This window comes from Cervus elaphus, chromosome 17 (genome assembly GCF_910594005.1).
Source record: "Cervus elaphus chromosome 17, mCerEla1.1, whole genome shotgun sequence".
Taxonomy (NCBI): domain Eukaryota; kingdom Metazoa; phylum Chordata; class Mammalia; order Artiodactyla; family Cervidae; genus Cervus; species Cervus elaphus.
Genome location: NC_057831.1, coordinates 45,717,141 through 45,736,601, shown reverse-complemented (window position 1 = coordinate 45,736,601; position 19,461 = coordinate 45,717,141).

Here is a 19,461-nt window from a genome sequence, read left to right as displayed (position 1 = left end):
TTTTCCTTCTAAAAGCTGACAGAACCACTTAGGATGGCAAGGAACATCCAAAACAGAACATTAAACATTCATGGTCTACAAAGCCTTGGAGGTTTAAGCTGGGCGTCCACAGAGAGGTTCTAATCTATGCAAACACTGCATGCGAAATGCCAGCAGAGCTTTGGGCCTTATTTGGATCGAGTTTTTCACTGCCTCCCTCAGGAAAGAGGGTTATGCAGGCAAAAGGAGATACTGTCATTTTCTTCTGAACTCGGAAGTAGGCAGTGCTTCCTAGGAATTCCTTGAGCCAGCTGGTTCCCACCCTTGGGTCTGTGCTCCAACCTGGCTGGGCCCTGCCCTTCTTGCCCTGCTCTCAGGAGAGAGCAAGCCAGTCTTGGAGGGGCCTTCCTGTCCCCTTCTCTCTCCTGAAGGCTGTCAGCCAGAGCCCAGTGCCGAGTGAGATAGAGCAGAGTTGGGGTAGGAACGTGTACTCACTAATAATAATTGCAAATGATTTACTGTGGGCCAGACAGGCTTCTATCTGACCCAGGTGCCACAGTAGTAAAGAATCTGCCTGCCAGTGCAGGAGACACAAGAGATGAGGGTTCGATCCCTGCATCAGAAAGATCCCCCAGAGTAGGAGATGGCAACCTCCTCCAGTATGCTTGCCTGGAAAATTCCATAGAGCAAGGAGCCTGGCGGGCTACAGTTCATAGGTTCGTGAAGAATTGGACACAGCCGAGCATACACAGGGACAGGCCTTATTCTTTTATTTATTCTCACAGCCTGTAAAGTAGGATTATTGCTGTTGTTTTATAGACAAGCCGACTGAGGCCTGAGGCTGAAAAGTCAGTTGCCCTGTGTCACAGAGGGGGTCAGCCACAGAGCCAGAATTTGCTCCAGGCTGTCTTCCTCCAAGCATGGATTCTTTGCTGTCAAGCTACAACTTGCCCTGACTCTCTTTTTCAGAATGGAAAGAAGAGATGTTAAGAAAAAAGAAAGCAGGAATTTTCCTTCTTACATGAGCATCCTCTTCTGCCATCACTAAATACTGCAAACTTTTTTTTTTTTTTAAAGAGGAGTAGTGCTTCAACTTCCATTTGGACATCCATTTCTTCACCTGACTCTATTTCTGCTTCTGGGGGTGATCATTGATCCAGACCTTGCTAATCAAAACACTGGTGACTATTCCATGGTAAGGAGATTGGAGTGACAGTTTTTGTTTGAGCCTATAGGGAAATAGTGTCATTCTTTTCTCACTAATTTTGAGCCAGAGAGGCGGCAGCTTCTGCTGCTATTGGCAGCCTTTTTATGACCATGAGGAGAGATCGTCTGAGAACTGAGTTAACACTGTTCTGCCCGTAGTCCGGATCCCTGATCGGGAAAGAAGACTCCTCGAGACAATGCAACTTGCAATAGGGGAATTTATTACTGACTCGAGCCAGGGCCTCCCGCCCTCACCAAGGGTGTGAGGATGAAAAGGCCCCGAGCCCCAGTTCTCTCGGGTATTTATTGGGTACAATCAGGTAGTTGGCGCAAGCGGATTGGTTACACAGTTGCAAGGCAATTTTTGTTGGCCCAATCCTTGTGGGCTTTCAGCTTTCCCCTGATAGGTTCCCTTTTTCTTGCTAGGCACATGTTGATTGGCTGGCTCCAGGTGGCCTGATAATTATGTTACTCCCGGAAACCAGGCCTACTCCTAATCTAGGCTGCTTGTCATGGCGTTAGCTGTGACAGCCTCACAACACATCAAGTAGAGACAAGTGGACAGAGTGACTTTCTAGAGCCTGAACTCACCCTCTGAGCATCTGAACCAAGCCATGCACTCTTCAGTTATGTACACTCATAAAATTTCATTTTTGGTGATGTCAGTTTGGCGGAGGTTTACCACTACTTGTAACCAAAAGAATCCTAATGGATACATTAAACCTTTTGTAAGTGTGTGGTTGGTGCTACAGTCTGGGCTGTAACTGGGCAATTAAAAACACCCCTGGGTCTCACTGGGAGCTCAGAGGCTTGAGGAGAGCTGCAGGGCTTGGGCGATTATGGATTAGAGCCATGGGAATAGTGTCAACAGATATCTGTGCGGTCTTTACCAAGCACCAAATACTGTTTTAAGTGTCTTTTATCTGTATTGGTCCATTTAAGTTACCGTTATCACCATTTTTTAAAAAGATGGAGACCAAAGACACAGAATGGTAGAGAACATGTCTAAGATCACACAGCTCTTGAGATGGGAGTAGAGTGCTGCTGGGCTCCATCCAGATGCAGCCATCTTGCTGTGGCCATGCCCTCGGCATTCCTCGCTCCCCGCCCCTCCTGACTTTCGTCCAGAGATCAGAAGCTCCAAGTGCTTTCGGGGGATATAGGAATATTCCTGTGGAATAGAGTTTGTTGTTTTTTTTCTTAAAAAGAACTATTTTTAACAATGAAATTCAGAAACACAGGTGGAAATTCAAGGGCAGTGGTTAAGGAAACTGTGAACTGTGTGAGTGGAGATGAAGACTCACCCCTCGGTTTCCCCTCGGACTCACTGGTCTACCCGTGACTTGGAAGGAGCAGGAACAGAGGGCCGTGGACAGGTGCCCAGCGTGGCCAACTCTGTGCAACACTCCCTCTCTCCAGGCCCCATTGACCTCTGTCAGTTCCTGCGTGTTTCTCCAGTCTCTGCCCTTCCCAGATCCCCGAGGCAGCCCACTGAGCGCTCCCCAGTGAGGCCTGCCCACCACCGTTTCAGGGGAGGCTCACCTATGGCTGGCAGGAAGACCTTGGCCCAGCCCCTTGTGCAGACTCAGCCTCACTGAGGCTCCTGGAGCTGAGGGTGAGCTCTGGCTCTTGTCTCGTTCTGCATCTCCAGCAGGGGGCCTGGCCCACCGAGGATGCTCAGTGTTGCATGATCAGAGAGGTGTGAGTGTTGGGCTTCTGGTTTGCTCACTGCCGCTTCCCGGTGCCAGCCTCGCCATTGAATCCTGGCTCCTCTTTACCCCAGGAGCCAAAGAACTTCCTTGTGTTGAGTTCACCTATGTGACAGGCAATGTCCAGAGGACTTAACATGCATGTCAGGGCTCTACCTGCGCCCCCTGCAGCCCCCATGGACACACTCCTTGGGGGGGTGACCGTCTCCCTCACACCCTACTGTTGCAATGTGTTCCCTTCTCTGGAACTTTAGGTACGAGCAGTCGCCTGATTGACCCCTGAGCTGGCCCCGCCTGTTGGATGTCCTGGCTTGTGGACTGGTCCCCCCTTGTCCCCCAGGCCCACCTCTCTCTCTAGCTTGGATGAAGAGCAATCTCAGGTGGTCCTAATTGTCTCCAGCTTCTTGCCTAGCACTTCAGCTTCCCTGGTGGCTCAGATCGTAAGGCATCTGCCCGCAATGCGGGAGACCCAGGTTCAATCCCTGAGTCAGGAAGATCCTCTGGAGAAGGATATGGCAACCCACTCCAATACTCTTGCCTGGAAAATTCCATGGATGGAGGAGCCTGGTGAGCTACAGTCCATGGGGTTGCAAACAGTCAGATGCAACTGAGTGACTTCACTTTCACCTTCTTTGTCTCAAATCCTGCTACCAGGAGAGGCTGTGTTATGCACTTGGACTCATACTGACTCTCACTGGTTGGTTATACGGGCCCTTCAGACCCCACCTCATCATGTCCTCTGGGGCAGGACTGGAGCACAGACCAAGAGAAGCAAGCAGGATTGCCTGTAAGCCACTCTCCTAGGACCTCTGAAATGGCTTGAGGTGTTCCAGATGGGTCACTAACACAGGTGGCCTCTGCCCCCAGCCATGGAACTCACTCTAAATACGATGGTTTGTACCTCTGGGAAGACTCAGGATTCCAGAGCAGTGATATTTCCTTGGCTGGGCCTGGTGGGGATTAGCACTCTCAGCCAATTCTTGATTATCTGCAGGAGAAGGGAGAAGATGGGCCACTGACATTTCCAAATAACCTTGGAATTTAATCTGGCCAACAGCTCTGAATGTCCCCTGTTGGAACTCTTTTCAGAGCAGCTACCAAGAAGTCAAATCTATGTAGTTGGCTTTCAAATCCTTTCTTCTTTACTTCTGCCCTGTTTTTTTGCCTCATGGGAAAGAGGTCTCCAGCAATGGACAAAGGATGCGGGGAACAGCAAGAGGACTAAAACGGCAGTGTGTTTCATTGTAATTAACAGGAAATCCAACTCTAACTGGCTTAAATGGTGGAAGACATTTCTTTACTTAGAAGAATACAAAGTCTGGTGGTTGGAATGGCATCAGGTTGGGCTTGCTCCAGTAACAGAGGCCCCCAGGGCTCCATTTCTCTTCTTCTGCAACCCACAGTGTGGACTCCACGCTTAGATTTCACATGGTAGTCCCCTGGTTGTTCTAGGCCCTTGCTTCATGCTAGCCAATAGCTATGAAGTATCAGACTTTGAACTCTCTGATGGGAGATATCATGTCTTCTTTAGCTCCTGTTACTGACCCTACTGATTCAGACCCCGATAAGGGCCCTCCTGCTGGCACCAATAGAACGAGACTGAATTTGGTTCAGAAGCAAAGGAAAGCTTCATTATGGGATCAGAGAAAGGAGAGGTGGGAGGTCTTGCTCTACAGGGCATGCTTTCCCTGACCAGCAGTGGGTAGGGCTGCTTTGTAGGGTTCTGGCCCCGGGGTGGGGGGTTGGGGGGAGGGTGGAGTGAGTGCTGGGCGCACCTCTCTGCACACCGCCTGCTGCCGCTGCCATTTTGGATTGAGGTGCGTGTGTAGCGCTTGTGTACGTGGCTGGCTGTGTGTCAGGAACAGCCGTGCTGCGCTGGGAAATCTAACCCAGTGCAAGGTCTCTGCACACGGGCCCCGACAGGCAAGTGAAAGTAGGCAAAGCACAAAAGTTGGACCTTGTCTTATCACCTAGATTCCATCTTATTTCCCCGTTCCACCCCAGTGGCTTCTGCTGGTGACAAATCTCTCCTCTGTCTTCCATCTTGCTTCTATTCTTTTTAAATTTTTTTTTTAATTAATCTATTTTATTATTTTTGGCTGCGCTGGGTCTTCATTGCTCTGTGGGGGCTTTCTGTAGTTGCAGTGTGTGGACTGGTGCACGGGCTTCTAATTGCTGTGGCTTCTCTTGTTGTGGCTCAGGGGCTCAGTTGCCCTGTGGCATGTGGAGGTCTTAGTGCCTGAACCAGGGATTGAACTTGCATCCCCTGCATTAGCAGGCAGGTTCTGAACCACTGGACCACCAGGGAAGTCCCTTGCTTCTCATTCTTGAGGGACACTTCAGGTGTGCTCAGTTTGGGTGTGTTGTCATAATCCCAGGGAGGGGAACAGAGCTTCTCCCCTGCAGCCTTTAGTGATGCTTGTGCCCCCAGGCCTCAGCGCTAACTGTAGCTGTGAGCAACCCGCATTTGAAGTTTTACAGGTTCTAACCTTTTGGAGTCAAAGGACATGAGACAGTCTAAGATACAGGCCTGCATATCAGCAAGAGAACAATGGTTGTGAACGAGCCCAGGAAAGGTAGAAACCAAGTGATGCCGGGGAGGGTCTGTTTTACCCCTCCCCCCATTTGTTCAGCCAGATAAGACTGACAGCCTCCTGTTAGTCAATTTGCTTTTTTTCAGTAGCCTGTCTGCACTCTCTTCAATCGGGTCACTTACAATGACATAAAAAACAACCTGATGTATGGGCCAGAGCACAGAGCCCTCCCTGGTAATCTAGGTAACCTAGATTACCTGATTACAAGTAGTCAGGAGGGGTCTGTTGCCCCAGGTTGTCTCTGTGGAGAGTGAGGCTGAGGATCTCTTCACTGGAGTGTGATGTGCCCAAAGAGTGATGCTTTGCAACTTCAGGGCAGAATGGGTGGTTAAGATCACCAAGTGGAGTCTGTTCCACTTAGAAGTGAGCCGCTGGTTTTCCAGGTTTGTGGGTGCATCCAGTTTCCTGGTCCAAGGCGGGTAGAGAACTAGTCAGTGAGTGGGGACAGCACTTGGTTGCCATATATCCTGAGGACTTCCATTGTTTCTCCTACCTGGAGGACACACTTGAGTTGGTTTATTTCAAGGAGGTTAAAGTGTCCCTTCTTTGGGACTTGGGGAATAGTTTACCGTATATGCGTTCAAATGCACCTTAACTTGAACTTATCCCTTGGGGCTAACTGCTTACGGAGTAGAGCAATCAGAGTCGGCTGACAAAATTTGACTATGGCCATTTTAAGGTCTGTTTGGATCTCTCTACTTTCTTCCACTGGGGTCTAGGCTGAGTGCAAGGTCTTTTTTATGCCCTGGGCTAAATTAGACATGCTAAATACTCAATTATTAGACATGCTAAATGCTCAAAGAATAGATTACTATGCAGAGGGCCTGGCATAAAAACGTGGTAAAAATAAAGTTACCAACAATGATGTAAAATCTGTATGCAGGTCAAGAATCACCAGTTAGAACTGGACATGGAACAACAGACTGGTTCCAAACAGGGAAAGGAGTACGTCAAGGCTGTATATTGTCACCCTGCTTATTTAACTTATATGCAGAGTATATCATGTGGAATGCTGGGCTGGATGAAGCACAAACTGGAATCAAGATTTCTGGGAGAAATATCAATAACCTCAGATACGCAGATGAAACCACCCTTATGGCAGAAAGCAAAGAAGAACTAAGAGTCTCTTGATGAAAGTGAAAGAAGAGAGTGAAAAAGTTGGCTTACAGCTCAACATTCAAAAAACTAAGATCATGGCATCTGGTCCCATCACTTCATGGCAAATAGATGGGGAAACAGTGGAAACAGTGACAGACTTTATTATTTGCGGGGGGGGGGGGCCTCCAAAATCACTGCAGATGGTGACTGCAGCCATGAATTTAAAAGATGCTTGTTCCTTGGAAGAAAAGCTATGGCCAAGCTAGATCGCATATTAAAAAGCAGAGACATTACTTTGCCAACAAAGGTCCATCTAGTCAAAGCTATGATTTTTCCAGTAGTCATGTATGGATGTGAGAGTTGGACTATAAAGAAACCTGAGCACTGAAGAATTGATGCTTTTGAACTGTGGTGTTGGAGAAGACTCTTGAATGAGTCCCTTGGACTTCAAGGAGCTCCAACCAGTCCATCCTAAAGGAAATCAGCCCTGAATATTCATTGGAAAGACTGATGCTGAAGCTGAAACTCCAATACTTTGGCCACCTGATGGGAAGAACTGACTCACTGGAAAAGACCCTGATGCTGGGAAAGATTGAAGGGGGGAGGAGAAGGGAACGACAGAGGATGAGATGGTTGGATGGCATCACTGATTCGATGGGCATGAGTTTGAGCAAGCTCCAGGAGTTGGTAATGGACAGGGAAGCCTGGTGTGCTACAGCCCATGGGTTTGCAAAAAGTCATTCATGACTGAGTGACTGAACTGAACAATGATGATGAAGGTGATGATTATGATGTTTCTGTACATACATGTTAAGTCACTTCAGTCATGCCTGACTCTTTGTGACCCCATGGACAGTAGCCCACCAGGCTCCTCTATCCATGGGAATTCTCCAAGCAAGAATACTGGAGTGGGTTGCCATGCCCTCCTCCAAGGGATTGTCCCAATCCAGGGATTGAACTTGCATCTCTTGAGTCTTCTGTATTGTCAGGTAGGTTCTTTACCACTAGCACCACTTGAGAAGCCCATAATGTTTCTAAGTGCCTGTTCTGACTGATATTTTTTTCCATCTAAGTCATCTAAATTTTTGATATGCCTCAGTACTGCAGGATGCTGCCAGTGAAAATTCAGGATGGAGGCATGCCCCAGGGTTCCAACAGCAAGCTGTTTTCCTGCAATGTCAGCCACCACCTGGGTTCATAGCTTCCCCTGCAACTCCTTGCTTCCAGGTCACTTGAGGGGAACTGCCCTCCAGTCTCCTTACCCTGGCACAGGTGTAGAGGCTGAGGGCTTGGGAGCCAACAAGGAGGGATTTGTGGGACAGCCTGGGTGGCACTGGGTGTGGTTGGCCCTCAGGAGTAGAGGTAAGAAGAGGAGCAGGAAGCCTGGTCATGGTGCCTTGGGAAAGAAGGGGTCCTTTCAGCTTCTTGGATTGAGAAGCTGGATCCACATCTGACCTTCTTGCCCAGGCAGGGCTGCCAAGTATGGCCCCAGAAGCAAGACACCCGCTGCCCCTGGGATCAACCTCCTTAGGTCCCATTGCTCACCTGAGATGCTTCTCCAATGGGCTGATACAACCTTTGTGTTTGGGTCACTAATGTCAGGATGCTATGAGGCCTTGCTCGGCTGGGGCTCTCTCCTTCCAGCTGAATTCAGTTCCTTCTTACATACCCAGCAGGGCCTCTTAGGTTTCTGCCAAAGGAGACTGCTATAAATTCAATTGTCCCCCTCCCAAAATTCATGCTTTGAAACCTGATCCCCAGTGTGATGGTTTGGAGGTGAGAACTTTGAGAAGTGGTGAGGGCATGAGGCTGGGGCCCTCATGAATGGGATTAGTGCCCTTATAAAAGGGACCCTGGAGAGCACCCTTGCCCTTTCTGCCATGTGAAGACACGGGGAAGGCTCTGTCTATGAATCAGGAAGCAGGCCTTGACTAGATGCTATAACTTCCCAGGTGGCTTAGATGGTAAAGAATCTGACTGCAATGTGGGAGACCTGGGTTTGATCCCTGAATCAGGAAGATCCCCTGGAGAAGGTAATGGCAACCCACTCCAGTATTCTTGTTAGAGAATCCCATGGACAGAAGAGCCTGGCAGGCTACAGTCCATGGGGTCACAAAAAATCAGACATAACTGAGTGACTAACACTATCACTTTCACTCGTCATCTTGATCTTGGACTTCTCAGCCTCCAGAACTATGAGAAATAACCTTCTGTTGCTTGTAAGCCACCCAGTCTATGGTATTCTGTTATAACAGTCTGGACAGACTAAGACAAGGATGGAAGGGGCTAAATCCAGAGAAGCGCAGAGAAAGTGAACTGGGAAGAACCTGGGGAGAGGGCTAAGTCCATTTGGGTTCAAATCTCAGCTCTTCTGCTGATAGCATTTATGTTTGGAGAACTGCCTAACCCATTTGGGCCTTAGTTTCCTTAGCTATAAAATAAGAATTGCTAATATATGCATTACCTGTCTGGCAGCATTGTTGTGTTTAAATCCCATGTCCACCAATTCCTTGAAAGAAGCCCAAGATTCATCCTCAGCTTCCTCATCTGTAAAATGGGGTCACAAACCTCCCTCAGAGGGTTGTGGTGAGGCTTAACTGAAGTGAGGGATGCAAATTACTCACCACAAGGAGGCTATCTGGATTTCTAAGGTCTAAGATGCTTTCATAGTCCATGTTAGGGAAGAAGCCCTATTTTCCTTGGGAATTGAGAAGGGCTTAGATGCAAACTGGGGTCTACCTGTGGGACACATTGCAGGCACTGAGGGGAAGGCAGCTGCTCAACAGCACCCTCAGGGCCCCCGGAGGCAGAATCCAAGAAGCAGGAGCGCTTGAGGATCTCAGGTGGAAAATGAAGTGGACAAAGGCCATCCTAAGGCCGGCCACCACCCTTGCTTGGGCTGCTATTCCTCAAAGGGAGCTTTGTTCAGCTGAGGGTGCTTCATGTTAAAGCAGGCCAGGGATCCCATATGTTACATCTCCTGGTGGCTGACTCTTTCAGTTTATAGACCAGCTCTTTCTTCTCTCCAGGGCATACATAGGGGACCAAGGCCACTGGGTCAACTATGTACCGGAGTTTACAGAGCCATCTTTTTCAGGGAGTTAACTGTTGGTTAAACCAGTTAACCTCCAAATTCTTCAAAGAAGCGATAGCCATTTTCATCAGAATCTCTGGAGATTCTTTTTAAAGCACACATATCTGTGTGTGTTTAGAATTAGACATGGAATTGGAATTAGAATGGAATAGGAAAGCACTGGGAACCTGCATTTGCAGAGAGCCCCAGAGACAGAGGAGCCTGACAGTCCGTAGGGTCAGAAAGAGTAGGACGCAACTGAATGATTGAGCACAGTCACTCACACCAGATGGGTCTTCTGTCTGGAGAACCATAGACTGATGGGAAAGGAATGGAACATCTCATTAAGTACTAAATTCTCTTAACACCTTTCCCCCTGAAACAATCTTCTGCTCTCAGGACTGGCTTCATGGGTGGAACCTCCCAGGTTTAGAAGGGTCCCATCTTTGGTTTAATGCTCTTGCTATTGCTGTCTTTGAAATTCTTAAATTTTTTAACGAGGAGGCCCTGACTTTTCATTTTGCACTGGGCTTCACGAATTATGTAGTGGGTCCTGTCTACTACACAGTTAAGAACTTCAGAAAGGATAGACTTGCCCAAGGCCACACAGCTAAGGAGTGGAAATGGGTTTGGAATCCTGAGGTGTCTGACCCCAAAGTTCTGCTACCCCATGACTTTGAGACTCAAAAGGAACGGACTTTGAGAGTGGAGTTCTGATTTCAGCCACCTTGTCAGGTTTCAGGGTGAGGGAAAGGCCTTCCCCAGGCATCTTATCTACACCAGGAAGGTTTTTATCAGTGCTACTACTCATAAGGGTAAGACCAATGTATAAACTCATTCAGCTTCAGGGTAGGAAAGATACTGTGTAAGTCCAGGCTGGCAGCCCCTGGAGGGAGAGAGTAAAGAATGCCTCTCCTCCCTCTCCCTCATTGTAGCTTTACTGCACAGAGGATAAGGTGAAGAGGTACAAGGGACAGGATCTAGAGCCAAAAGTCAGCGGAGGGCAGGGGGTGGGTGGGGGGGGCCAGTCCAGAACCAGCTATGCCCTTACTAGATGAATAGCAGAAAGCAACACGTCTCTTGGACTGCAAGTCCCAGTTTTTAATCTGTAAAATGAAGTGATGCAAACACAACCAATATCCAAGTTGTGGTGAGGGTCAGATGGCCAGATGGACTTCAAAATACTATGTCAAGGTCAGTACAAGCTCCATGAACATTTGTGACTCATAGGGTTGGTTGGGATGCACACAAGGAAATGATTTGGCAAAAGAGAGGGACACCTGGGTCATGCTGAGGGTAGTCTCGCCTCAGGGCAAGACCTTTGCTGTCCCTAAGGTGGAACTGGAGTCCGAAGTGACCTGGGGTGGGAAAGAGGTGGGAGGAGTGGGTGCCACAGGGATTGGGACTCTGGTTGCTTCAGACTTTGCTGCTACAAAAGAGGGCAGAAGTACCAATAACAGTAATAATAGTTACTGGGCTTCTCTGGTGGCTCAGATGATATAAGAATCTGCCCGCAATGCAGGACACCCGGGTTCGATCCCTGGATCTGGAAGATCCCCTGGAGAAGGGCATGGCAGCCTGCTCCAATATTCTTGCCTGAAGAATTTCCATGGACAGAGGAGCCTGGTGGGCTGCTGTCCATGGGGTCACACACCACTGAGCAACTAACATGCACACAATAACAAAAATAATAGTTTAAAAAAAACAAAAAACAAACAACCTATGATGGGGCAGGACAGCAGAGAGGCCTCACGAATGCAGAAACAGGCTCTTCAGTTGAGATAGAGGTGTTTGGGGTGCCAGCACAGGTTTTTGGTTGTTAGGTAAGGACCCCACCACTTACCAAGATTGGTGATGACCCCAGTTTTGTGTCAGAGCCAGGCGTGGGCCATAGCAGTTTGAGAGTCAAGGAGAAGCTGAAACCAGGCCCCAGAAAAAGAAGTTTGTTAGACCTCAGAGGCAATGTTATTGTTTTGTTTTGCTTTTAAAGCAGCATTTTACTCAAAATCTTTGCTTCTAAGACCATGGGGCTAAAATAAGTGCTTGGAGACTATAGAGAGCCACGACTCTGGGGCTCCCTGGAACAAAAAGACTCTGAAGGCCTGAGGCTAAGCTAGGTAGAGAACAGGTGGAGGTGGAAGGTCAGAGTGGTTCCCAGTCTGCACAGCCAAGGTCAGGTCCCCCAGACCTCGAACCTGCCCTTGTGAGCAGGTGGCGTGTGGAAAAGGGCCATATTCACAAGCAGGTGCAAGGGGCAGCTTAAGGAGGCTGAGCAGGTGGGTACCGCCTGTGGGTGGAGGAGCCCACACAAATTAGGCTGAAGGTACAAGAGATGTGAAAAGAGAAACACTAGCCTGATACTACAGGGACGTTTCACCGAGTTTCCCAAACTGGGGTCCGAGGGTCCTTGAACACCTACAGATGAATCTTGGGCATCCGCAGGTTCTCTATGAGGATATTTAAAATTTTGCAGTTTTATTTTGATCATGAGCTGAAAAGAAAAAAGTCAATATGAGCATATTCTGGGTAATCTGGATTAGTGACCTCTGATCTTTTTTTTTTTTTTTTTGGCGTCCACTCACAGAAGGAATCCATTTTACTGGCGACCTGGTTTCCATACACTGATATTCACGATCGCTTAAGTAGAGCTGACAGGCAGCCCATCCAGACCAGGGCAGCCGCAACAGCTGTGAAAATATGAAAAGACTCCAAGCCAACTGGTAGGCAGCTCTGAGCCTCTGGAGTGTCACCGCCCCCACCTCCCTGATGGCCGTGGTGCCTCCTCTGCGGTCCTCCTCAACCCCCTCACCAGCAGAGGTGAAGCCAACGGGGAGAGTGGGATAGCTTCCTGTCACTGCTGTAACAAATGACCATGCAATGGATGGGTTAAAATAGCAGAGCTTTATCCTCCTGCAGTCCTTGATGCCAGAAGTCTGAAACCAGAGTCCCTGGGTCAAAACCAAGATGTTTACAGGGCTGTGCTTCTATCTGGATCAGATCTCCCCCCCTGCCTTTCTCTTTTAAGAACTTTTAAGAGCACATGATTTTATGGCTGTGCAAGTGTGGCCCACACAGATAATCCCAGCTAATCTATCCATCTCAAGGTCCTTAACTTAATCACTTCTGCAAAAGCCCCTTTTCCTTATAAAGTAACATTTACAGACTCCAGGGATTAGGACCTGATATCACAGGGAGCCCTTATTGGGTAACTACAGTGCCTGCGGGGCCTTGCTCCAGAGATGCAGTATCTCTTTGGATTGGTCACTCCTGTGTGTGTGTATGTGTGTTTGAAATAATTTTCTTTATACAATACTTATTCTGACATGGGTCTTCCCTGGTGGCTCAGCGGTTAAAGCGTCTGCCTGCAATGCGGGAGACCCAGGTTCGAACCCTGGGTTGCGAAGATCCCCTGGAGAAGGAAATGGCAGCCCACTCCAGTATTCTTGCCTGGAGAATCCCATGGAGGGAGGAGCCTGGCAGGCTACAGTCCACAGATGCGCAAAGAGTCGGACACGACTGAGCTACTTCACTCACTTCATTATTCTGACATAATGTGATGTACTTTGATGTTTTTTCTTTTCTATCATTTAAAAAAATAGTTTTTAATCTAATTTAGTTATCTTTCTTCCAGTTTTATTGACATGTAATTGACATACAGCGCTCTATAAGTTTAAGGTATACAGTGCAACAATTTGACTTACATGCATCATATGATTGCCCCAATAAGTTTAGTGAATATCCATCTCTCATAGAGACCTCAAATGAAAGAAACAGAAAAAATTGTTTCCTCGTGATGAAAGCTCACACATGAGAGGATTTACTTTCTTTCATGTATAATGTACAGCAATATTAATTATACTTATCATGTTGTACTTTATATTCCTAGTATTTATTTTATAACTGGGAGTTTGTATCTTTTGACAGCCTTCATATGCTCAAGAGCCTTCTGCCTCTAGTAACCACAAATCTGACCTTTTTTAGTTTGTGTTTGTTTGTTTGTTTTTGAAGTATAATTGACCTACAACACTATGTTAGTTCATGTTACACAACATAAGGATTCAGTATTTCCATACATTTCAAAATGATCACCATGATAAATCTAGTTGTCATCTGTCACCAATCAAAGATATTGCATAATTCTTCACTGTATTCCTCATACTGTACATTTTATGTCCGAGACTCATTTGTTTTGTAACTGGAAGTTTATCCCTCTTCATCTCGCTCACCTATCGCCCTCTTCCCCTCACCCCTGTCCCCTGGGGCAGCCGCCTGCTGGTTCTCTGTATCTGGGACTCTGTGTCTGTTTGGCTGTGTTTGTTCCTCTGTTTTGTTTTCAGATTTCACGAATCAGTGAAATAATACAGTATTTGTCTTTCTCTGTCTGACATTTCATTTAGCGTAATACATTGTAGGTGCATTCATTTTGTCATTTATGGCTGAGTAATATTCATATAAAATGCATCTTCTTTATCCACTCATCTACTGATGGGTACTTAGGTTGCTTCTATATATTGACTATTGTAAGTAATGCTTCAATGAGCATTGAGGTCCAAATATCTTTTTGAGTTAGTGTTTTCATTTTCTTTGGATTAATACCCAAAAGTGGAATTGCAGGACTGTATTGTAGTTCTATTTTTAATCTTTTAAAGAAATTCCAAGGGCTCCATGCGCCGGAGCTTGTGGCGTCAGAGTGCCCGCGGTGTCCATGGAGAGAGGTTGAGATGGCCAACCTCCAGCCCTAGACACCAGGGCGGCAGGACGGCGAGGATGTCGGCTTCGTTAGTCCAGGCCACTGTCCGGGCTGTGAGCAAGAGGAAGCTGCAGCCCACCCGGGCCGCACTCACCCTGCAAAAAATGAAAATTGCCTGGGGAATGACTAAGGAAATACAGTACTGAGGATGGAAAGTTTCTGCTACAAGGAATAGAAACCCTATGGCATTGGATAAAGTAAAAACACCTTCAGCGATAAACAATGTAAAACAACTTCTTAAAGATAAGCCTGAACATGTTGGTGTGAAAGTTGGTGTCCGAACCAGGGGTTATAATGGCCTTTCCTACACTTTAGAATATACAAAGACAAAAGGAGACTCTGATGAAGAAGTTATTCAAGATGGAGTCAGAGTGTTCATCGAGAAGAAAGCACAGCTAACACTGTTAGGAACAGAAATGGACTATGTTGAAGACAAATTATCCAGTGAGTTTGTGTTCAATAACCCAAACATCAAAGGAACATGTGGCTGTGGAGAAAGCTTTAACATTTGACTCCTCAGGACTGCTTGGGCTGCAGGCCCCAGGAGAGCTGTGGAAGTTCTAGGGCTTATTGAAGAAACCATGTGACTATCACATGCTTAAGGTGTGTAATGTATGACTGCCTTCCAAGGAAAATAAAGTGATGCATTTGAAAAAAAAAAAGAAATTCCAAACTGTGGCTGTACTGATTTACATTCCCATCAATAGTGAACATCTTTTTTCCATGTCCTCACTAACACTTGATCTTTGTTGTGTTTTTGACAATAGCCATTCTGACAAGTGTGAAGTGATATCTCATTATGGTCTTGTCTATATCATATTTTTAAAAGTGCTTGCTGCGCCCAGTATACTGATTTCATGACCCACTATTAGGTTGTGATTCATTTTGAAAAGCATTGCAAACTTTCTCTAATGTGGTAACCTAGCAGTGCCACAGTTTCCACTGCCTGTAGCTGTGTTTTATAGTATATTTCCTTTTAAAATGTCTTATTTATTTTATTTTTGGCCGCACTGGGTCTTTGCTGCTTTTGGGAGGGCCTTCTCTAGCTGCGGTGGGTGAGGGTTCCTCTTTGTTGCAGTGTGCCGGCTTCTCGGTGCCGTGGCTTCTTTTGTTGCAGAGAACAGGCCCTGGAGAGTGGGCTTCATGAGTTGTGGCCTTTGAGCTCAGGAGTTGTGGTACAAGGGCTTAATTGCTCTGTGCATGTGGAATCTTCCTGGACCAGGGATCGAACCCATGTTCCCTGCATTGGCAGGCAGATTCATACCCACCACACCACCAAGGAAGTCCTGTAGTTGTGTTTTTATGAGTGACCCTAAACTAAATAGCAGTATAGTAGAAGCAATAGCAAGCTAAAGAGAAAAGAATAGAGAGAACTTTAATGTGTAAATGATGTAGAATTTTTGACAGGTTTGCCAAGAATACATAATGGGGAAAGGGTAGTTTTAGATAGACTATCATTTGTAAATGGTGTTGAGATAACTAGATATCCACATGCAAAAGAATGAAATCAGATGTCTGTCATATCAGGCACAAAGTCTCAACTCAATATGGATTAGAGACTAGACCTGGAGCTGTCAAACTCACAGGAGGAAACACGGGGTGAAAGCTCCTTGACACTGGCCTTCACAACACTTTTTTGGATATGACACCAAGGATTCAGACAACAAGAGCAAAAAATAAATAAGTGAGACCACGCCAAACTAAAAGGCTTCTGCCCAGTAAAAGAAGCAATTAACAAAATGAGTGGGCAATCTATGGATAGGGAGAAAGTATTTGTACACTGTATATCTGAAAAAGAGTGATCTATGGACAGGGAGAAATTATTTGTAGACTGTATATCTGAAAAAGAGTGACTACTCAAAATATATAAGGAATTCATACAGCTCAATAGCAAAAACAAGAACAGACACAAAACAAACAAAAAAATAACAAAATAACTTGATTAAAAATTGGGCAAATGGCTTGAATTGACGTTTTTACAAAAAAGCCATACAAATGGCCAACAGTTATATGAAAAGATACTCAATATCACTAATCTTAGAGAAATGCAAATTAAAACTACAGTGAGGTATCATCTGACCTGTTGTTCACTCACTCACTTGTGTTTGACTCTTTGAGACTCCATGGACTACAGCACGCCAGGCTTCCCTGTCCTTTATCTCCTGGAGCCTGCTCAAACTCATGTCCATTGAGTCGATGATGCCATCCAACCATCTCATCCTCTGTCGCCCCTTCCTCTCTTGCCTTCAATCTTTCCCAGCATCAGGGTCTTTTCTAATGAGTTTGCTCTTTGTATCAGGTGGCCAAAGTATTGGAGCTCCAGCTTCAGCATCAGTCCTTTCAATGAATCTCACTTGTTAGGATTTCTATTATCAAAGAGAGAGAGAGAGAGAATAAGTATTGGTGAGGATGTGGAGAAAAGGTAGCCCTCACTTATTGTTGATGGGGGTATAAATTGGTATTGGCCTTGTGGAAAATAGGATGAAGGTTTCTCAGAAAAAAAAAAATAGAATGCAACTATCATATTATTCGACTTCCCTGGTGGCTCAGACGGTAAAGCGTCTGCCTACAATGTGGGAGACCCAGGTTCAATCCCTGGGTCAGGAAGATCTCCTGGAGAAGGAAATGGTAACCCACTCCAGTATTCTTGCCTGGAAAATCCCATGGACGGAGAAGCCTGGTAGGCTACAGTCCATGGGGTCGCACAGAGCTGAACGCGACTGAGTGACTTCACTTTCACTTTTCATCATATTATTCAACAGTTCATCTTCTGAGTATATACCTAAAGGAAGTAATATCATACCTCAAAAAGATGTCTGTGCTCCCATATTCACTGCAGCATTATTCACAACAGCCAAGATATGGAAATAACTTAAGTGTCCATTGATGGATAAATTAATAAAGAAATTATGGTGTTAATATACAAAATGGAAAATTATTCAGCCTTAAAAAAGGAGATCCTGGCATTTGCAACAACATGGATGAACCTGGAAGACATTATGCTAAGTCAAATAGGCCATACACAGAAAAAAAAATGGCATGATCTCACTTATATGTAGACTGTCAAAAAGTTGAATACATAGAAGTGAAGAGCAGAGTAGTGGTTACCATGTGTGGGGAGGTGGGAGAAATAGGGACATGCTGGTTAAAGATACAAGGTGAGAGTTATGTAGGATGAGTAAGCTTAGAGGTCTTATATACACCTTAGTGACTATTGCTAAAAATACTGTATTGAACACTGGAAATTTGCCACGAGTAGATTTATGATCACACACACATAAAGGTAACTATGCGGGAAGACACATAAAGTAGCTCAACGGTAGTAATCATTTCACTGAGTGTATGTGTATCAAGTCACTATGTTGTATACCTTAAATATATACAAACTTATTTTAAAATATGGAAATGATGCATTTGTGATAAGCAAAGACCATTTGGCATGTTGAAAAACTGAAGACCTGACGTTCGTTTGGATGGCAGAAAAGGATGGCAAGATTGAGTTCTCACGTGGCACACGATGGCGTAGGCTTGCCAAACTCTAAAGAGCTCCATGCAATGACAGCCCTCACCACAGTCACATTTTGTTCAGAAAATTCATTTCAACAGTTTAAAACAGCATTGTCTGCCACAGTAAATTAATACTGTTAGTTCAGATTTTATAGTGCCGTTGGTACTTCATTTATAAGGTTGCTTTGTTCTTATATATTATATGAAAGCTATAAGCCTAAGGATTTTTTAAATCCATTTTTATATTTGCACATGTCCAGGTGATATAAAAGAAAAATAATTTAAGACAATTTTAGCAGAGTGGTGGTGGTGGGAAAGCCACAAGAATTTTTTCTTCTGATACAATGAATAGTACATTCAAGTTTAAGAAACACTAGTCTACCGCTGGGAGTGTAATGAGATACAGGATTGTGAAGACACACAGATAAAAATGGGGAAACAAAGAAAAGGAGCAGCAGCCATATCTTAAGCTTGAAAAATTAGGATTGAATCAAGGCAGGGAAAACTTGAGGAATAGCTTCAGCCAGCACCCTTCTAGAATATCTAGAGATGTCCCTACCAACAGAAGACGACAAATCTAGATGGAGAAGTATGTGGTCCAAGTAGGAGGGCAGCACAGAAACAGACCCACAAGGAGACTTTGCCTCCAAGTACTCACAGTGAGAAGATGTGACCACTCCCTCCGAAGAAGGACAGGCAGCAGTTATACAACCCCTGTGTTTCATCTATGGACGCTAGGCATGTGGGGCCTAACTTGGCAGTTCAAAAGGGTGAAAGCGTTGATTTACTTCGATTCTTTTAAACCTGTAGATTTGCTTTGATTCTTTCAAAATAATTCTTCTGCTTCCACTGTTAAATTAAAAAAAATTCACACGGTGCCCAAGTAGAAACACTCCATATCAGTCAGACCACCTTAAGGCCAGGTAGGGTCACCTGTGAGTGAAAGGGTAGGTTGCCACCACACAGATGCTGGTTTCCCATCAACACCTCTTGGCAACTCTAATGATGTGAATGTTTCTAGGTAACCCAGTCTTACAGTGCCATCAGCATATCTCTAATAGTTAGAAGGACACTTGAGTTCTTAAAACCCAACCTGTTGGTTTCTCTGGAGAGATTCAATCCCAAAGGACAAGTTTTAGTTGAGGTCACCACATTCACGATGGAGCAACTAGAACCAAGGACTCTTGGCTCCCAGCTCAGATCTCTTTGCACTTATCTTTATTCCCATTTTGCATGCATGCATGACGTCCCTTCAGTCCTGTCCAACTCTTTGCAACCCTATGTACTGCAGCATGCCAGGTTTCCCTGTCCTTCACTATCTCCCAGAGCTTGCTTAAACTCATGTCCATTTGAGTCAGTGATGCTGTCCAACCGTCTCATTCTCTTTCGCTCCCTTCTCCTCCTTCCCTCAATCTTTCCCAGCATCAGGGTCTTTTCCAGTAAGTCAGCTCTTCCCATCAGGTGGCCAAAGTAGTGGAGCTTCAGCTTCAGCATCAGTCCTTCCAATGAATATTCTGGGTTGATTTCCTTTAGGATTGACTATTT